Here is a 22000-nt window from a genome sequence, read left to right as displayed (position 1 = left end):
TCACTTCTTATTCCCGATCCAGCCTCTAATTCCCATCTTACTCCAGTTCCAGCTTCTTATTCACTTCTTATTCCAGCTCCAGATTCTTATTCACTTATTAATCCAGCTCCAGCCTCTTATTCACTTCTTATTCCTACTCCAGCTTCTTATTCACCTTCTTATTCCCGATCCAGCCTCTTATTCACTTATTATTCCAGCTCCAGCCTCTTATTCACTTATTATTCCAGCTCAAGCTTCTTATTCACTTCTTATTCCAGGTCCAGCTTCTTATTCACTTCTTTTTCCAGCTCCAGCCTCTTATTCACTTCGCATTCCAGCTCCAGCCTCTTATTCACTTCTTATTCCAGCTCCAGCCTCTTATTCATGTCTTATTCCAGCTCCAGCCTCTTATTCCCCTCTTATTCAAGCTCCAGCTTCTTTTTCACTTCTTATTCCAGCTCCAGCCTCTTATTCACTTCTTATTCCAGCTCCTGCTTCTTATTCCAGCTCCAGCTTCTTATTCCAGCCTCTTATTCACTTCTTATTCCTGCTCCAGCTTCTTATTCACCTTCTTATTCCTGATCCAGCTTCTTATTCACTTCTTATTCCAGCTCCAGCCTCTTATTCACTTCTTATTCCAGCTCCTGCCTCTTTTTCACTTCTTATTCCAGCTCCAGCCTCTTATTCACTTCTTATTCCAGCTCCAGCTGCTTATTCACTTCGTATTTCAGCTCTAGCCTCTAATTCCCCTCTTATTCCAGCTCCCGCCTCTTGTTCACTTCTTATTCCCGATCCAGCCTCTAATTCCCTTCTTACTCCAGTTCCAGCTTCTTATTCACTTCTTATTCCAGCTCCAGATTCTTATTCACTTCTTATTCCAGCTCCAGCCTCTTATTCATTTCTTATTCCAGCTCCAGCCTCTTATTCACTTCTTATTCCAGCTCCAGCTTCTTATTCACTTCTTATTCCAGCTCCAGCCTTTTATTCACTTCTTATTCCAGCTCCAGCCTCTTATTCACTTCTTATTCCAGCTCCAGCTACTTATTCACTTCTTATTCAAGCTCCAGCTTCTTTTTCACTTCTTATTCCAGCTCCAGCCTCTTATTCACTTCTTATTCCAGCTTCAGCCTCTTTTACCCTTCTTATTCCAGCTCCAGCTTCTTATTCACTTCTTATTCCCACTCTAGCTTCTTATTCACTTATTAATCCAGCTCCAGCCTCTTATTCACTTCTTATTCCTACTCCAGCTTCTTATTCACCTTCTTATTCCAGCTCCAGCTTCTTATTCACTTCTTATTCAAGCTCCAGCTTTTTATTCACTTCTTATTCCAGCTCCAGCCTCTTATTCACTTCTTATTCCAGCTCCAGCCTCTTATTCACTTCTTATTCCAGCTCCAGCCTCTTATTCATGTCTTATTCCAGCTCCAGCCTTTTATTCCCCTCTTATTCCAGCTCCAGCTTCTTTTTCACTTCTTATTCCAGCTCCAGCCTCTTATTCACTTCTTATTCCAGCTCCAGCTTCTTATTCACTTCTTATTCCAGCTCCAGTTTCTTATTCACTTCTTATTCCAGCTCCAGCTTCTTATTCACTTCTTATTCCAGCTCCAGCTTCTTATTCACTTCTTATTCCAGCTCCAGCCTCTTATTCACTACTTATTCCAGCTCCAGCTTCTTATTCACTTCTTATTCCAGCTCATGTCTCTGATTCATTTCTTATTCCAGCTCCAGCTCCTGATGCACTTCTTATTCCATCTCCAGCTTCTTATTCACTTCTTATTCCCACTCTAGCTTCATACTCACTTATTAATCCAGCTCCAGCCTCTTATTCACTTCGTATTCCTACTCCAGCTTCTTATTCACCTTCTTATTCCCGATCCAGCCTCTTATTCACTTATTATTCCAGCTCCAGCCTCTTATTCACTTATTATTCCAGCTCAAGCTTCTTATTCACTTCTTATTCCAGCTCCAGCTTCTTATTCACTTCTAATTCCAGCTCCAGCCTCTTATTCACTTCTTATTCCAGCTCCAGCCTCTTATTCACTTCGCATTCCAGCTCCAGCCTCTTATTCACTTCTTATTCCAGCTCCAGCCTCTTATTCATGTCTTATTCCAGCTCCAGCCTCTTATTCCCCTCTTATTCCAGCTCCAGCTTCTTTTTCACTTCTTATTCCAGCTCCAGCCTCTTATTCACTTCATATTCCAGCTCCAGCTTCTTATTCCAGCTCCAGCTTCTTATTCCAGCCTCTTATTCACTTCTTATTCCTGCTCCAGCTTATTCACCTTCTTATTCCTGATCCAGCTTCTTATTCACTTCTTATTCCAGCTCCAGCCTCTTATTCACTTCTTATTCCAGCTCCTGCCTCTTTTTCACTTCTTATTCCAGCTCCAGCCTCTTATTCACTTCTTATTCCAGCTCCAGCTGCTTATTCACTTTGTATTTCATCTCCAGCCTCTATTTCCCCTCTTATTCCAGCTCCCGCCTCTTGTTCACTTCTTATTCCCGATCCAGCCTCTAATTCCCATCTTACTCCAGTTCCAGCTTCTTATTCACTTCTTATTCCAGCTCCAGATTCTTATTCACTTCTGATTCCAGCTCCAGCCTCTTATTCACTTCTTATTCCAGCTCCAGCTTCTTATTCACTTCTTATTCCAGCTCCAGCCTCTTATTCACTTCTTCTTCCAGCTCCAGCCTCTTATTCACTTTTTATTCTAGCTCCAGCCTCTTATTTACTTCTTGTTCCAGCTCCAGCTTCTTATTCACTTCTTATTCCAGCTCCAGCTTCTTATTCACTTCTTATTCCAGCTCCAGCCTTTTATTCACTTCTTATTCCAGCTCCAGCCTCTTATTCACTTCTTATTCCAGCTCCAGCTTCTTATTCACTTCTTATTCAAGCTCCAGCTCCTTATTCACTTCTTATTCCAGCTCCAGCCTCTTATTCACTTCTTATTCCAGCTTCAGCCTCTTATTCACCTTCTTATTCCAGCTCCAGCTTCTTATTCACTTCTTATTCCCACTCTAGCTTCTTATTCACTTATTAATCCAGCTCCAGCCTCTTATTCACTTCTTATTCCTACTCCAGCTTCTTATTCACCTTCTTATTCCAGCTCCAGCCTCTTATTCACTTATTATTCCAGCTCCAGCCTCTTATTCACTTATTATTCTAGCTCCAGCTTCTTATTCACTTCTTATTCCAGCTCCAGCCTCTTATTCACTTCTTATTCCAGCTCCAGCCTCTTATTCACTTCTTATTCCAGCTCCAGCCTCTTATTCACTTCTTATTCCAGCTCCAGCCTCTTATTCATGTCTTATTCCAGCTCCAGCCTCTTATTCCCCTCTTATTCCAGCTCCAGCTTCTTTTTCACTTCTTATTACAGCTCCAGCCTCTTATTCACTTCTTATTCCAGCTCCAGCTTCTTATTCACTACTTATTCCAGCTCCAGCTTCTTATTCACTTCTTATTCCAGCTCCAGCTTCTTATTCACTTCTTATTCCAGCTCCAGCTGCTTATTCACTTCTTGTTCAAGCTCCAGCTTCTTATTCACTACTTCTTCCAGCTCCAGCCTCTTATTCACTACTTATTCCAGCTCCAGCTTCTTATTCACTTCTTATTCCAGCTCAAGTCTCTTATTCATTTCTTATTCCAGCTCCAGCTCCTTATGCACTTCTTATTCCATCTCCAGCCTCTTATTCACTTCTTATTCCTGCTCCAGTTTATTCACCTTCTTATTCCTGATCCAGCTTCTTATTCACTTCTTATTCCCGATCCAGCCTCTAATTCCCATCTTTCTCCAGTTCCAGCTTCTTATTCACTTCTTATTCCAGCTCCAGATTCTTATTCACTTATTAATCCAGCTCCAGCCTCTTATTCACTTCTTATTCCTACTCCAGCTTCTTATTCACCTTCTTATTCCCGATCCAGCCTCTTATTCACTTATTATTCCAGCTCCAGCCTCTTATTCACTTATTATTCCAGCTCAAGCTTCTTATTCACTTCTTATTCCAGGTCCAGCTTCTTATTCACTTCTTTTTCCAGCTCCAGCCTCTTATTCACTTCGCATTCCAGCTCCAGCCTCTTATTCACTTCTTATTCCAGCTCCAGCCTCTTATTCATGTCTTATTCCAGCTCCAGCCTCTTATTCCCCTCTTATTCAAGCTCCAGCTTCTTTTTCACTTCTTATTCCAGCTCCAGCCTCTTATTCACTTCTTATTCCAGCTCCTGCTTCTTATTCCAGCTCCAGCTTCTTATTCCAGCCTCTTATTCACTTCTTATTCCTGCTCCAGCTTCTTATTCACCTTCTTATTCCTGATCCAGCTTCTTATTCACTTCTTATTCCAGCTCCAGTCTCTTATTCACTTCTTATTCCAGCTCCTGCCTCTTTTTCACTTCTTATTCCAGCTCCAGCCTCTTATTCACTTCTTATTCCAGCTCCAGCTGCTTATTCACTTCGTATTTCAGCTCTAGCCTCTAATTCCCCTCTTATTCCAGCTCCCGCCTCTTGTTCACTTCTTATTCCCGATCCAGCCTCTAATTCCCTTCTTACTCCAGTTCCAGGTTCTTATTCACTTCTTATTCCAGCTCCAGATTCTTATTCACTTCTTATTCCAGCTCCAGCCTCTTATTCATTTCTTATTCCAGCTCCAGCCTCTTATTCACTTCTTATTCCAGCTCCAGCATCTTATTCACTTCTTATTCCAGCTCCAGCCTTTTATTCACTTCTTATTCCAGCTCCAGCCTCTTATTCACTTCTTATTCCAGCTCCAGCTACTTATTCACTTCTTATTCAAGCTCCAGCTTCTTTTTCACTTCTTATTCCAGCTCCAGCCTCTTATTCACTTCTTATTCCAGCTTCAGCCTCTTTTACCCTTCTTATTCCAGCTCCAGCTTCTTATTCACTTCTTATTCCCACTCTAGCTTCTTATTCACTTATTAATCCAGCTCCAGCCTCTTATTCACTTCTTATTCCTACTCCAGCTTCTTATTCACCTTCTTATTCCAGCTCCAGCTTCTTATTCACTTCTTATTCAAGCTCCAGCTTTTTATTCACTTCTTATTCCAGCTCCAGCCTCTTATTCACTTCTTATTCCAGCTCCAGCCTCTTATTCACTTCTTATTCCAGCTCCAGCCTCTTATTCATGTCTTATTCCAGCTCCAGCCTTTTATTCCCCTCTTATTCCAGCTCCAGCTTCTTTTTCACTTCTTATTCCAGCTCCAGCCTCTTATTCACTTCTTATTCCAGCTCCAGCTTCTTATTCACTTCTTATTCCAGCTCCAGTTTCTTATTCACTTCTTATTCCAGCTCCAGCTTCTTATTCACTTCTTATTCCAGCTCCAGCTTCTTATTCACTTCTTATTCCAGCTCCAGCCTCTTATTCACTACTTATTCCAGCTCCAGCTTCTTATTCACTTCTTATTCCAGCTCATGTCTCTGATTCATTTCTTATTCCAGCTCCAGCTCCTGATGCACTTCTTATTCCATCTCCAGCTTCTTATTCACTTCTTATTCCCACTCTAGCTTCATATTCACTTATTAATCCAGCTCCAGCCTCTTATTCACTTCGTATTCCTACTCCAGCTTCTTATTCACCTTCTTATTCCCGATCCAGCCTCTTATTCACTTATTATTCCAGCTCCAGCCTCTTATTCACTTATTATTCCAGCTCAAGCTTCTTATTCACTTCTTATTCCAGCTCCAGCTTCTTATTCACTTCTAATTCCAGCTCCAGCCTCTTATTCACTTCTTATTCCAGCTCCAGCCTCTTATTCACTTCGCATTCCAGCTCCAGCCTCTTATTCACTTCTTATTCCAGCTCCAGCCTCTTATTCATGTCTTATTCCAGCTCCAGCCTCTTATTCCCCTCTTATTCCAGCTCCAGCTTCTTTTTCACTTCTTATTCCAGCTCCAGCCTCTTATTCACTTCATATTCCAGCTCCAGCTTCTTATTCCAGCTCCAGCTTCTTATTCCAGCCTCTTATTCACTTCTTATTCCTGCTCCAGCTTATTCACCTTCTTGTTCCTGATCCAGCTTCTTATTCACTTCTTATTCCAGCTCCAGCCTCTTATTCACTTCTTATTCCAGCTCCTGCCTCTTTTTCACTTCTTATTCCAGCTCCAGCCTCTTATTCACTTCTTATTCCAGCTCCAGCTGCTTATTCACTTCGTATTTCATCTCCAGCCTCTATTTCCCCTCTTATTCCAGCTCCCGCCTCTTGTTCACTTCTTATTCCCGATCCAGCCTCTAATTCCCATCTTACTCCAGTTCCAGCTTCTTATTCACTTCTTATTCCAGCTCCAGATTCTTATTCACTTCTTATTCCAGCTCCAGCCTCTTATTCACTTCTGATTCCAGCTCCAGCCTCTTATTCACTTCTTATTCCAGCTCCAGCTTCTTATTCACTTCTTATTCCAGCTCCAGCTTCTTATTCACTTCTTATTCCAGCTCCAGCCTCTTATTCACTTCTTATTCCAGCTCCAGCTTCTTATTCACATCTTATTCCAGCTCCAGCCTCTTATTCACTTCTTATTCCAGCTTTAGCCTCTTATTCATGTCTTATTCCAGCTCCAGCTTCTTCACTTCTTATTCCAGCTCCAGCCTCTTGTTCACTTCTTATTCCAGCTCCAGCTTATTATTCACTTCTTATTCCAGCTCCAGCTTCTTATTCACTTCTCATTCCAGCTCCAGCCTCTTATTCACTTCTTATTCCAGCTTCAGCTTCTTATTCATTTCTTATTCCAGCTCCAGCTTCTTATTCACTTCTTATTCCAGCTCCAGCTTCTTATTCACTTTGTTTTCCAGCTCCAGCTACTTATTCACTTCTTTTTCATACTCCAGCTTCTTATTCACTTCTTGTTCATACTCCAGCTTCTTATTCCCTTCTTATTCCCTATCCAGCCTCTAATTCCCTTCTTATTCCAGTTCCAGATTCTTATTCACTTCTTATTCCAGCTCCAGCCTCTTATTCACTTATTATTCCAGCTCAAGCTTCTTATTCACTTCTTATTCCAGCTCCAGCTTCTTATTCACTTCTTATTCCAGCTCCAGTTTCTTATTCACTTCTTATTCCAGCTCCAGCTTCTTATTCACTTCTTATTCCAGCTCCAGCTTCTTATTCACTTCTTATTCCAGCTCCAGCCTCTTATTCACTACTTATTCCAGCTCCAGCTTCTTATTCACTTCTTATTCCAGCTCATGTCTCTTATTCATTTCTTATTCCAGCTCCAGCTCCTGATGCACTTCTTATTCCCACTCTAGCTTCATATTCACTTATTAATCCAGCTCCAGCCTCTTATTCACTTCATATTCCAGCTCCAGCTTCTTATTCCAGCTCCAGCTTCTTATTCCAGCCTCTTATTCACTTCTTATTCCTGCTCCAGCTTATTCACCTTCTTATTCCTGATCCAGCTTCTTATTCACTTCTTATTCCAGCTCCAGCCTCTTATTCACTTCTTATTCCAGCTCCTGCCTCTTTTTCACTTCTTATTCCAGCTCCAGCCTCTTTTTCACTTCTTATTCCAGCTCCAGCTGCTTATTCACTTCGTATTTCATCTCCAGCCTCTAATTCCCCTCTTATTCCAGCTCCCGCCTCTTGTTCACTTCTTATTCCCGATCCAGCCTCTAATTCCCTTCTTACTCCAGTTCCAGCTTCTTATTCACTTCTTATTCCAGCTCCAGATTCTTATTCACTTCTTATTCCAGCTCCAGCCTCTTATTCACTTCTTGTTCCAGCTCCAGCCTCTTATTCACTTCTTATTCCAGCTCCAGCTTCTTATTCACTTCTTATTCCAGCTCCAGCTTCTTATTCACTTCTTATTCCAGCTCCAGCTTCTTATTCACTTCTTATTCCAGCTCCAGCTTCTTATTCACTTCTTATTCCAGCTCCAGCCTCTTATTCGCTTCGTATTCCAGCTCCAGCTTCTTATTCACTTCGTATTCCGGCTCCAGCTTCTTATTCACTTCTTATTCCAGCTCCAGCCTCTTATTCCCTTCTTATTAAAGCTCCAGCCTCTAATTACCTTCCTATTCCAGCTCCAGCTTCTTATTCACTTCTTATTCCAGCTTCAGCTTCTTATTCACTACTTATTCCAGCTCCAGATTCTTATTCACTTCTTATTCCAGCCCCAGCCTCTTATTCACTTTGTATTCCAGCTCCAGCTTCTAATTCACTTCTTGTTTATACTCCAGCTTCTTATTCACTTCTTGTTCATACTCCAGCTTCTTATTCACTTCTTATTCCAGCTCCAGCCTCTTATTCACTTCTTATTCCAGCTTCAGCTTCTTATTCACTTCTTATTCCAGCTCCAGCTTCTTATTCACATCTTATTCCAGCTCCAGCCTCTTATTCACTTCTTATTCCAGCTTCAGCCTCTTATTCATGTCTTATTCCAGTTCCAGCTTCTTCACTTCTTATTCCAGCTCCAGCCTCTTGTTCACTTCTTATTCCAGCTCCAGCTTATTATTCACTTCTTATTCCAGCTCCAGCTTCTTATTCACTTCTCATTCCAGCTCCAGCCTCTTATCCACTTCTTATTCCAGCTTCAGCTTCTTATTCATTTCTTATTCCAGCTCCAGCTTCTTATTCACTTTGTTTTCCAGCTCCAGCTACTTATTCACTTCTTGTTCATACTCCAGCTTCTTATTCACTTCTTGTTCATACTCCAGCTCTTCTTATTCCCATCTTATTCCCGATCCAGCCTCTAATTCCCTTCTTATTCCAGTTCCAGATTCTTATTCACTTCTTATTCCAGCTCCAGCCTCTTATTCACTTATTATTCCAGCTCAAGCTTCTTATTCACTTCTTATTCCAGGTCCAGCTTCTTATTCACCTTCTTATTCCCGGTCCAGCCTCTTATTCACTTATTATTCCAGCTCCAGCCTCTTATTCACTTATTATTCCAGCTCAAGCTTCTTATTCCAGGTCCAGCTTCTTATTCACTTCTTTTTCCAGCTCCAGCCTCTTATTCATTTCTTATTCCAGCTCCAGCCTCTTATTCACTTCGCATTCCAGCTCCAGCCTCTTATTCACTTCTTATTCCAGCTCCAGCCTCTTATTCATGTCTTATTCCAGCTCCAGCCTCTTATTCCCCTCTTATTCCAGCTCCAGCTTCTTATTCACTTATTAATCCAGCTCCAGCCTCTTATTCACTTCTTATTCCTACTCCAGCTTCTTATTCACCTTCTTATTCCCGATCCAGCCTCTTATTCACTTATTATTCCAGCTCCAGCCTCTTATTCACTTATTATTCCAGCTCCAGCTTCTTATTCACTTCTTATTCCAGCTCCAGCTTCTTATTCACTTCTTATTCCAGCTCCAGCCTCTTATTCACTTCTTATTCCAGCTCCAGCCTCTTATTCACTTCTTATTCCAGCTCCAGCCTTGTATTCACTTCTTATTCCAGCTCCAGCCTCTTATTCATGTCTTATTCCAGCTCCAGCCTCTTATTCCCCTCTTATTCCAGCTCCAGCTTCTTTTTCACATCTTATTCCAGCTCCAGCCTCTTATTCACTTCTTATTCCAGCTCCAGCTTCTTATTCACTTCTTATTCCAGCTCCAGCTTCTTATTCACTTCTTATTCCAGCTCCAGTTTCTTATTCACTTCTTATTCCAGCTCCAGCTTCTTATTCACTTCTTATTCCAGCTCCAGCTTCTTATTCACTTCTTATTCCAGCTCCAGCCTCTTATTCACTACTTATTCCAGCTCCAGCTTCTTATTCACTTCTTATTCCAGCTCATGTCTCTTATTCATTTCTTATTCCAGCTCCAGCTCCTGATGCACTTCTTATTCCCACTCTAGCTTCATATTCACTTATTAATCCAGCTCCAGCCTCTTATTCACTTCATATTCCAGCTCCAGCTTCTTATTCCAGCTCCAGCTTCTTATTCCAGCCTCTTATTCACTTCTTATTCCTGCTCCAGCTTATTCACCTTCTTATTCCTGATCCAGCTTCTTATTCACTTCTTATTCCAGCTCCAGCCTCTTATTCACTTCTTATTCCAGCTCCTGCCTCTTTTTCACTTCTTATTCCAGCTCCAGCCTCTTTTTCACTTCTTATTCCAGCTCCAGCTGCTTATTCACTTCGTATTTCATCTCCAGCTTCTAATTCCCCTCTTATTCCAGCTCCCGCCTCTTGTTCACTTCTTATTCCCGATCCAGCCTCTAATTCCCTTCTTACTCCAGTTCCAGCTTCTTATTCACTTCTTATTCCAGCTCCAGATTCTTATTCACTTCTTATTCCAGCTCCAGCCTCTTATTCACTTCTTATTCCAGCTCCAGCCTCTTATTCACTTCTTATTCCAGCTCCAGCTTATTATTCACTTCTTATTCCAGCTCCAGCTTCTTATTCACTTCTCATTCCAGCTCCAGCCTCTTATTCACTTCTTATTCCAGCTTCAGCTTCTTATTCATTTCTTATTCCAGCTCCAGCTTCTTATTCACTTTGTTTTCCAGCTCCAGCTACTTATTCACTTCTTGTTCATACTCCAGCTTCTTATTCACTTCTTGTTCATACTCCAGCTTCTTATTCCCTTCTTATTCCCGATCCAGCCTCTAATTCCCTTCTTATTCCAGTTCCAGATTCTTATTCACTTCTTATTCCAGCTCCAGCCTCTTATTCACTTATTATTCCAGCTCAAGCTTCTTATTCACTTCTTATTCCAGGTCCAGCTTCTTATTCACCTTCTTATTCCCGATCCAGCCTCTTATTCACTTATTATTCCAGCTCCAGCCTCTTATTCACTTATTATTCCAGCTGAAGCTTCTTATTCCAGGTCCAGCTTCTTATTCACTTCTTTTTCCAGCTCCAGCCTCTTATTCACTTCTTATTCCAGCTCCAGCCTCTTATTCACTTCGCATTCCAGCTGCAGCCTCTTATTCACTTCTTATTCCAGCTCCAGCCTCTTATTCATGTCTTATTCCAGCTCCAGCCTCTTATTCCCCTCTTATTCCAGCTCCAGCTTCTTATTCACTTATTAATCCAGCTCCAGCCTCTTATTCACTTCTTATTCCTACTCCAGCTTCTTATTCACCTTCTTATTCCCGATCCAGCCTCTTATTCACTTATTATTCCAGCTCCAGCCTCTTATTCACTTATTATTCCAGCTCCAGCTTCTTATTCACTTCTTATTCCAGCTCCAGCTTCTTATTCACTTCTAATTCCAGCTCCAGCCTCTTATTCACTTCTTATTCCAGCTCCAGCCTTGTATTCACTTCTTATTCCAGCTCCAGCCTCTTATTCATGTCTTATTCCAGCTCCAGCCTCTTATTCCCCTCTTATTCCAGCTCCAGCTTCTTTTTCACATCTTATTCCAGCTCCAGCCTCTTATTCACTTCTTATTCCAGCGACAGCTTCTTATTCACTTCTTATTCCAGCTCCGGCTTCTTATTCACTTCTTATTCCAGCTCCAGCTTCTTATTCACTTCTCATTCCAGCTCCAGCTGCTTATTCACTTCTTGTTCCAGCTCCAGCTTCTTATTCACTACTTATTCCTGCTCCAGCCTCTTATTCACTACTTATTCCAGCTCTAGCTTCTTATTCACTTCTTATTCCAGCTCAAGTCTCTTATTCATTTCTTATTCCAGCTCTTGCACCTTATGCACTTCTTATTCCAGCTCCAGCCTCTTATTCACTTCGCATTCCAGCTCCAGCCTTTTATTCACTTCTTATTCCAGCTGCAGCCTCTTATTCATGTCTTATTCCAGCTCCAGCCTCTTATTCCCCTCTTATTCCAGCTCCAGCTTCTTTTTCACTTCTTATTCCAGCTCCAGCCTCTTATTCACTTCTTATTCCAGCTCCAGCTTGTTATTCCAGCTCCAGCTTCTTATTCCAGCCTCTTATTCACTTCTTATTCCTGCTCCAGCTTCTTATTCACCTTCTTATTCCTGATCCAGCTTCTTATTCACTTCTTATTCCAGCTCCAGCCTCTTATTTACTTCTTATTCCAGCTCCTGCCTCTTTTTCACTTCTTATTCCAGCTCCAGCCTCTTATTCACTTGTTATTCCGGCTCCAGCTGCTTATTCACTTCTTATTCCAGCTCCAGCCTCTTATTCCATCTCCAGCTTCTTATTCCAGCCTCTAATTCCCTTGTTATTCCTGCTCCAGCTTCTTATTCACTTCTTATTCCCAGTCTAGCTCCTTATTCACTTATTAATCCAACTCCAGCCTCTTATTCACTTCTTATTCCAGCTCCAGATTCTTATTCACCTTCTTATTCCCGATCCAGCCTCTTATTCACTTCTTATTCCAGCTCCAGCCTCTTATTCACTTCTTATTCCAGCTCCAGCCTCTTATTCACTTTTTATTCTAGCTCCAGCCTCTTATTCACTTCTTGTTCCAGCTCCAGCTTCTTATTTACTTCTTATTCCAGCTCCAGCTTCTTATTCACTTCTTATTCCAGCTCCAGCCTTTTATTCACTTCTTATTCCAGCTCCAGCCTCTTATTCACTTATTATTCCAGCTCCAGCCTCTTATTCACTACTTATTCCATCTCCAGCTTCTTATTCATTTCTTATTCCAGCTCCAGCTTCTTATTCACTTCTTATTCAAGCTCCAGCTTCTTATTCACTTCTTATTCCAGCTACAGCCTTTTATTCACTTCTTATTCCAACTTCAGCCTCTTATTCCCTTCTTATTCCAGCTCCATCTTCTTATTCACTTCTTATTCCTACTCTAGCTTCTTATTCACTTATTAATCCAGCTCCATCCTCTTATTCACTTCTTATTCCTACTCCAGCTTCTTATTCACCTTCTTATTCCCGATCCAGCCTCTTATTCACTTATTATTCCAGCTCCAGCCTCTTATTCACTTATTATTTCAGCTTCAGCTTCTTATTCACTTCATATTCCAGCTCCAGCTTCTTATTCACTTCTTTTTCCAGCTCCAGCCTCTTATTCACTTCTTATTCCAGCTCCAGCCTCTTATTCACTTCTTATTCCAGCTCCAGCCTCGTATTCACTTCTTATTCCAGCTCCAGCCTCTTATTCATGTCTTATTCCAGCTCCAGCCTCTTATTCCCCTCTTATTCCAGCTCCAGCTTCTTTTCACTTCTTATTCCAGCTCCAGCCTTTTTTTCACTTCTTATTCCAGCTCCAGCTTCTTATTCACTTCTTATTCCAGCTCCAGCTTCTTATTCACTTCTTATTCCAGCTCCAGCTTCTTATTCACTTCTTATTCCAGCTCCAGCTGCTTATTCACTTCTTGTTCCAGCTCCAGCTTCTTATTCACTACTTATTCCAGCTCCAGCCTCTTATTCACTACTTATTCCACCTCCAGCTTCTTATTCACTTCTTATTCCAGCTCAAGTCTCTTATTCATTTCTTATTCCAGCTCCAGCTCCTTATGCACTTCTTATTCCATCTCCAGCTTCTTATTCACTTCTTATTCCCTCTCTAGCTTCTTATTCACTTATTAATCCAGCTCCAGCCTCTTATTCACTTCTTATTCCTACTCCAGCTTCTTATTCACCTTCTTATTCCCGATCAAGCCTCTTATTCACTTATTATTCCAGCTCCAGCCTCTTATTCACTTATTATTCCAGCTCAAGCTTCTTATTCACTTCTTATTCCAGCTCCAGCTTCTTATTCACTTCTTATTCCAGCTCCAGCCTCTTATTCACTTCTTATTCCAGCTCCAGCCTCTTATTCCTCTCTTATTCCAGCTCCAGCTTCTTTTTCACTTCTTATTCCAGCTCCAGCCTCTTATTCACTTCTTATTCCAGCTCCAGCTTCTTATTCCAGCTCCAGCTTCTTATTCCTGCCTCTTATTCACTTCTTATTCCTGCTCCAGCTTCTTATTCACCTTCTTATTCCTGATCCAGCTTCTTATTCACTTCTTATTCCAGCTCCAGCCTCTTATTCACTTCTTATTCCAGCTCCTGCCTCTTTTTCACTTCTTATTCCAGCTCCAGCCTCTTATTCACTTCTTATTCTAGCTCCAGCTGCTTATTCACTTCGTATTTCAGCTCCAGCCTCTAATTCCCCTCTTATTCCAGCTCCCGCCTCTTGTTCACTTCTTATTCCCGGTCCAGCCTCTAATTCCCTTCTTAATCCAGTTCCAGCTTCTTATTCACTTCTTATTCCAGCTCCAGATTCTTATATACTTCTTATTCCAGCTCCAGCATCTTATTCACTTCTTATTCCAGCTCCAGCCTCTTATTCACTTCTTATTCCAGCTCCAGCTTCTTATTCACTTCTTATTCCAGCTCCTGCTTCTTATTCACTTCTTATTCCAGCTCCAGCTTCTTATTCACTTCTTATTCCAGCTCCAGCTTCTTATTCACTTCTTATTCCAGCTCCAGCCTCTTATTCACTTCGTATTCCGGCTCCAGCTTCTTATTCACTTCGTATTCCGGCTCCAGCTTCTTATTCACTTCTTATTCCAGCTCCAGCCTCTTATCCCCTTCTTATTAAAGCTCCATCCTCTAATTACCTTCTTATTCCAGCTCCAGCTTCTTATTCACTTCTTATTCCAGCTCCAGCTTCTTATTCACTACTTATTCAAGCTCCAGATTCTTATTCACTTCTTATTCCAGCCCCAGCCTCTTATTCACTTTGTATTCCAGCTCCAGCTTCTTATTCACTTCTTGTTTATACTCCAGCTTCTTATTCACTTCTTGTTCATTCTCCAGCTTCTTATTCACTTCTTATTCCAGCTCCAGCCTCTTATTCACTTCTTATTCCAGCTTCAGCTTCTTATTCACTTCTTATTCCAGCTCCAGCTTCTTATTCACATCTTATTCCAGCTCCAGCCTCTTATTCACTTCTTATTCTAGCTTCAGCCTCTTATTCATGTCTTATTCCAGCTCCAGCTTCTTCACTTCTTATTCCAGCTCCAGCCTCTTGTTCACTTCTTATTCCAGCTCCAGCTTATTATTCACTTCTTATTCCAGCTCCATCCTCTTATTCACTTCTTATTCCAGCTTCAGTTTCTTATTCATTTCTTATTCCAGCTCCAGCTTCTTATTCACTTCTTATTCCAGCTCCAGCTACTTATTCACTTTGTATTCCAGCTCCAGCTACTTATTCACTTCTTGTTCATACTCCAGCTTCTTATTCACTTCTTGTTCATACTCCAGCTTCTTATTCCCTTCTTATTCCCGATCCAGCCTCTAATTCCCTTCTTATTCCAGTTCCAGATTCTTATTCACTTCTTATTCCAGCTCCAGCCTCTTATTCCAGCCCCAGCTTCTTATTCCAGCCTCTTATTCCTGCTCCAGCTTCTTATTCCAGCCTCTAATTCCCTTCTTATTCTAGCTCCAGCCTCTTATTCACTTATTATTCCAGCTCCAGCTGCTTATTCATTTCTTATTCCCGCTCCTGCCTCTTATTCAATTCTTCTTCCAGCTCCAGCCTCTTATTCACTTCTTATTCCAGCTCCAGCCTCTTATTCACTTGTTATTCCAGCTCCAGCTGCTTATTCACTTCTTATTCCAGCTCCAGCCTCTTATTCCATCTCCAGCTTCTTATTCCAGCCTCTAATTCCCTTCTTATTCCTGCTCCAGCTTCTTATTCACTTCTAATTCCCAGTCCAGCTCCTTATTCACTTATTAATCCAACTCCAGCCTCTTATTCACTTCTTATTCCAGCTCCAGATTCTTATTCACCTTCTTATTCCCGATCCAGCCTCTTATTCACTTCTTATTCCAGCTCCAGCCTCTTATTCACTTCTTATTCCAGCTCCAGCCTCTTATTCACTTCTTGTTCCAGCTCCAGCTTCTTCTTCACTTCTTATTCCAGCTCCAGCCTCTTATTCACTTCTTATTCCAACTTCAGACTCTTATTCCCTTCTTATTCCAGCTCCAGCTTCTTATTCACTTCTTATTCCCACTCTAGCATCTTATTCACTTATTAATCCAGCTCCAGCCTCTTTTTCACTTCTTATTCCTACTCCAGCTTCTTATTCACCTTCTTATTCCCGATCCAGCCTCTTATTCACTTATTATTCCAGCTCCAGCCTCTTATTCACTTATTATTCCAGCTCCAGCTTCTTATTCACTTCTTATTCCAGCTCCAGCTTCTTATTCACTTCTTATTCCAGCTCCAGCCTCTTATTCACTTCTTATTCCAGCTCCAGCCTCTTATTCACTTCTTATTCCAGCTCCGGCCTCGTATTCACTTCTTATTCCAGCTCCAGCGTCTTATTCTTGTCTTATTCCAGCTCCAGCCTCTTATTCCCCTCTTATTCCAGCTCCAGCTTCTTTTTCACTTCTTATTCCAGCTCCAGCCTCTTTTTCACTTCTTATTCCAGCTCCAGCTTCTTATTCACTTCTTATTCCAGCTCCAGCTTCTTATTCACTTCTTATTCCAGATCCAGCTTCTTATTCACTTCTTATTCCAGCTCCAGCTGCTTATTCACTTCTTGTTCCAGCTCCAGCTTCTTATTCACTACTTATTCCAGCTCCAGCCTCGTATTCACTTCTTATTCCACCTCCAGCTTCTTATTCACTTCTAATTCCAGCTCAAGTCTCTTATTCATTTCTTATTCCAGCTCCAGCTCCTTATGCACTTCTTATTCCATCTCCAGCTTCTTATTCACTTCTTATTCCCTCTCTAGCTTCTTATTCACTTATTTATCCAGCTCCAGCCTCTTATTCACTTCTTATTCCTACTTCAGCTTCTTATTCACCTTCTTATTCCCGATCAAGCCTCTTATTCACTTATTATTCCAGCTCCAGCCTCTTATTCACTTATTATTCCAGCTCAAGCTTCTTATTCACTTCGCATTCCAGCTCCAGCCTCTTATTCACTTCTTATTCCAGCTCCAGCCTCTTATTCATGTCTTATTCCAGCTCCAGCCTCTTATTCCCCTCTTATTCCAGCTCCAGCTTCTTTTTCACTTCTTATTCCAGCTCCAGCCTCTTATTCACTTCTTATTCCAGCTCCAGCTTCTTATTCCAGCTCCAGCTTCTTATTCCTGCCTCTTATTCACTTCTTATTCCTGCTCCAGCTTCTTATTCACCTTCTTATTCCTGATCCAGCTTCTTATTCACTTCTTATTCCAGCTCCAGCCTCTTATTCACTTCTTATTCCAGCTCCTGCCTCTTTTTCACTTCTTATTCCAGCTCCAGCCTCTTATTCACTTCTTATTCTAGCTCCAGCTGCTTATTCACTTCGTATTTCAGCTCCAGCCTCTAATTCCCCTCTTATTCCAGCTCCCGCCTCTTGTTCACTTCTTATTCCCGGTCCAGCCTCTAATTCCCTTCTTACTCCAGTTCCAGCTTCTTATTCACTTCTTATTCCAGCTCCAGATTCTTATATACTTCTTATTCCAGCTCCAGCCTCTTATTCACTTCTTATTCCAGCTCCAGCCTCTTATTCACTTCTTATTCCAGCTCCAGCTTCTTATTCACTTCTTATTCCAGCTCCTGCTTCTTATTCACTTCTTATTCCAGCTCCAGCTTCTTATTCACTTCTTTTTCCAGCTCCAGCTTCTTATTCACTTCTTATTCCAGCTCCAGCCTCTTATTCACTTCCTATTCCGGCTCCAGCTTCTTATTCACTTCGTATTCCGGCTCCAGCTTCTTATTCACTTCTTATTCCAGCTCCAGCCTCTTATCCCCTTCTTATTAAAGCTCCAGCCTCTAATTACCTTCTTATTCCAGCTCCAGCTTCTTATTCACTTCTTATTCCAGCTCCAGCTTCTTATTCACTACTTATTCAAGCTCCAGATTCTTATTCACTTCTTATTCCAGCCCCAGCCTCTTATTCACTTTGTATTCCAGCTCCAGCTTCTTATTCACTTCTTGTTTATACTCCAGCTTCTTATTCACTTCTTGTTCATTCTCCAGCTTCTTATTCACTTCTTATTCCAGCTCCAGCCTCTTATTCACTTCTTATTCCAGCTTCAGCTTCTTATTCACTTCTTATTCCAGCTCCAGCTTCTTATTCACATCTTATTCCAGCTCCAGCCTCTTATTCACTTCTTATTCTAGCTTCAGCCTCTTATTCATGTCTTATTCCAGCTCCAGCTTCTTCACTTCTTATTCCAGCTCCAGCCTCTTGTTCACTTCTTATTCCAGCTCCAGCTTATTATTCACTTCTTATTCCAGCTCCAGCTTCTTATTCACTTCTCATTCCAGCTCCATCCTCTTATTCACTTCTTATTCCAGCTTCAGTTTCTTATTCATTTCTTATTCCAGCTCCAGCTTCTTATTCACTTCTTATTCCAGCTCCAGCTTCTTATTCACTTTGTATTCCAGCTCCAGCTACTTATTCACTTCTTGTTCATACTCCAGCTTCTTATTCACTTCTTGTTCATACTCCAGCTTCTTATTCCCTTCTTATTCCCGATCCAGCCTCTAATTCCCTCCTTATTCCAGTTCCAGATTCTTATTCACTTCTTATTCCAGCTCCAGCCTCTTATTCCAGCCCCAGCTTCTTATTCCAGCCTCTTATTCCTGCTCCAGCTTCTTATTCCAGCCTCTAATTCCCTTCTTATTCTAGCTCCAGCCTCTTATTCACTTATTATTCCAGCTCCAGCTGCTTATTCATTTCTTATTCCCGCTCCTGCCTCTTATTCAATTCTTCTTCCAGCTCCAGCCTCTTATTCACTTCTAATTCCAGCTCCAGCCTCTTATTCACTTCTTATTCCAGCTCCAGCTTCTTATTCACTTCTTATTCCAGCTCCAGCCTCTTATTCACTTCTTATTCCGGCTCCAGCCTCTTATTCTCTTCTTATTCCAGGTTCAGCTTCTTTTTCTCTTCTTATTCCAGCTCCAGCTTCTTATTCACTTAATATTTCACCTACAGCTTCTTATTCACTTCTTATTCCAGCTCCAGCTTCTTATTCACTTCTTATTCCAGCTCCAGCCTCTTATTCACTTCTTATTCCAGCTCCAGCTTCTTAATCACTTCTTTTTCCAGATCCAGCTGCTTATTCACTTTGCATTCCAGCTCCAGCCTCTTATTCACTTCTTATTCCAGCTCCAGCTTCTTAATCACTTCTTATTCCAGCTCCAGCTTCTTATTCACTTAATATTTCACCTACAGCTTCTTATTCACTTATTATTCCAGCTCCAGCTTCTTATTCACTTCTTATTCCAGCTCCAGCCTTTTATTCACTTCTTATTCCAGCTTCAGCCTCTTATTCATTTCTTATTCCAGCTCCAGCTTCTTATTCACTTCTTATTCCAGCTCCAGCTTCTTATTCACTTCTTGTTCCAGCTCCAGCCTCTTATTCACTTTTTATTCCAGCTCCTTTTATTCACTTCTTATTCCGGCTCCAGCCTCTTATTCACTTCTTATTCCAGCTCCAGCTTCTTATTCACTTCTTATTACAGCTCCAGTCTCTTATTCACTTCTTATTCCAGCTCCAGCTGCTAATTCACTTCGCATTCCAGCTCCAGCCTCTTATTCACTTCTTATTCCAGCTCCAGCTTCTTAATCACTTCTTATTCCAGCTCCAGCTTCTTATTCACTTAATATTTCACCTACAGCTTCTTATTCACTATTTATTCCAGCTCCAGCTTCTTATTCACTTTTTATTTCAGCTCCAGCCTCTTATGCACTTCTTATTCCAGCTCCAGCTAATTAGTCACTTCTTATTCCAGCTCCAGCCTCTTATTCACTTCTTATTACAGCTCCAGCATCTTGTTCACTTCTTATTCCAGCTCCAGTCTCTTATTCACTTCTTATTCCAGCTCCAGCCTCCTGTTCACTTCTTATTCCAGCTCCAGATTCTTATTCACTTATTATTCCAGCTCCAGATTCTTATTCACTTATTGTTCCAGCTCCAGCTTTTTATTCACTTCTTAATCCAGCTCCAGTTTATTATTCACTTCTTATTCTGCCCAAACAGCCTCTTATTCGCTTCTTATTCCAACTCCAGCTTCTTATTCACTTCTTATTCCTGCTCCTGCTTCTTATTCACTTCTTGTTCCAGCTCCAGCCTCTTATTCGCTAGTTATTCCAGCTCCAGCCTCTTATTCACTTCTTATTCCAGCTCCAGCTTCTTATTCACTTCTTTTTCCAGCTCCAGCCTCTTATTCACTTCTTATTCCAGCTCCAGCGTCTTATTCACTTCTTATTCCAGCTCCAGCTGCTTATTCACTTCGTATTCCAGCTCCAGCCTCTAATTCCCCTCTTATTCCAGCTCTAGCCTCTTGTTCACTTCTTATTCCAGCTCCAGCTTCTTATTCACTTCTTATTCCTGCTCCTGCTTCTTATTCACTTCTTGTTCCAGCTCCTGCCTCTTATTCACTAGTTATTCCAGCTCCAGCCTCTATTTCCCTTCTTATTCCAGTTCCAGCTTCTTAATCACTTCTTTTTCCAGCTCCAGATTCTTATTCACTTCTTATTCCAGCTCCAGCCTCTTATTCACTTCTTATTCCAGCTCCAGCCTCTTATTCACTTGTTATTCCAGCTCCAGCTTCTTAATCACTTCTTTTTCCAGATCCAGCTGCTAATTCACTTATTATTTCACCTACAGCTTCTTATTCACTTCTTATTGCAGCCTCTTATTCACTTCTTATTCCAGCTCCAGCCGCTTAATCACTTCTTATTTCACATACAGCTTCCTATTCACTTCTTATTCCAGCCTCTTATTCACTTCTTATTCCAGCTCCAGCCCCTTATTCACTTCTTATTCCAGATCCAGACCCTTATTCACTTCTTATTCCAGCTCCAGCTGCTTATTCACTTCTTATTCCAGCTCCAGCCGCTTATTCACTTCTTATTCCAGCTCCAGCCTCTTATTCCCCTCTTATTCCAGCTCCAGCTTCTTATTCACTTCTTATTTCAGCTCCAGTCTCTTATTCACTTCTTATTCCAGCTCCAGCTTCTTATTCACTTCTTAATCGAGCTCCAGCCAATTATTCACTTCTTATTCCAGCTCCAGCCTCTTGTTCACTTCTTATTCCAGCTCCATCCTCTTGTTCACTTCTTATTCCAGCTCCAGCCTCTTGTTCACTTCTTATTCCAGCTCCAGCTTCTTATTCAATTCTTATTCCAGCTCCAGCTTCTTATTCACTTCTTACTCCAGCTCCAGCCTCTTATTCGCTTCTTATTCCAGCTCCAGCTTCTTATTCACTTCTTATTCCAGCTCCAGCCTCTTATTCCATCTCCAGCTTCTTATTCCAGCCTCTAATTCCCTTCTTTTTCCTGCTCCAGCTTCTTATTCACTTCTTATTCCCAGTCCAGCTCCTTATTCACTTATTAATCCAACTCCAGCCTCTTATTCACTTCTTATTCCAGCTCCAGATTCTTATTCACCTTCTTATTCCAGCTCCAGCTTCTTATTCACTTCTCATTCCCACTCTAGCTTCTTATTCACTTATTAATCCAGCTCCAGCCTCTTATTCACTTCTTATTCCTACTCCAGCTTCTTATTCACCTTTTTATTCCCGATCCAGCCTCTTATTCACTTATTATTCCAGCTCCAGCCTCTTATTCACTTATTATTCCAGCTCCAGCTTCTTATTCACTTCTTATTCCAGCTCCAGCTTCTTATTCACTTCTTATACCAGCTCCAGCCTCTTATTCACTTCTTATTCCAGCTCCAGCCTCTTATTCACTTCTTATTCCAGCTCCAGCCTTGTATTCACTTTTTATTCCAGCTCCAGCCTCTTATTCATGTCTTATTCCAGCTCCAGCCTCTTATTCCCCTCTTATTCCAGCTCCAGCTTCTTTTTCACATCTTATTCCAGCTCCAGCTTTTTATTCACTTCTTAATCCAGCTCCAGTTTATTATTCACTTCTTATTCTGCCCAAACAGCCTCTTATTCGCTTCTTATTCCAACTCCAGCTTCTTATTCACTTCTTATTCCTGCTCCTGCTTCTTATTCACTTCTTGTTCCAGCTCCAGCCTCTTATTCGCTAGTTATTCCAGCTCCAGCCTCTTATTCACTTCTTATTCCAGCTCCAGCTTCTTATTCACTTCTTTTTCCAGCTCCAGCCTCTTATTCACTTCTTATTCCAGCTCCAGCGTCTTATTCACTTCTTATTCCAGCTCCAGCTGCTTATTCACTTCGTATTCCAGCTCCAGCCTCTAATTCCCCTCTTATTCCAGCTCTTGCCTCTTGTTCACTTCT

The sequence above is a fragment of the Taudactylus pleione genome, unplaced genomic scaffold (assembly GCF_031769625.1).
Source record: "Taudactylus pleione unplaced genomic scaffold, aTauple2 ptg001139l, whole genome shotgun sequence".
Taxonomy (NCBI): domain Eukaryota; kingdom Metazoa; phylum Chordata; class Amphibia; order Anura; family Myobatrachidae; genus Taudactylus; species Taudactylus pleione.
This window is presented reverse-complemented; position numbering follows the sequence as displayed.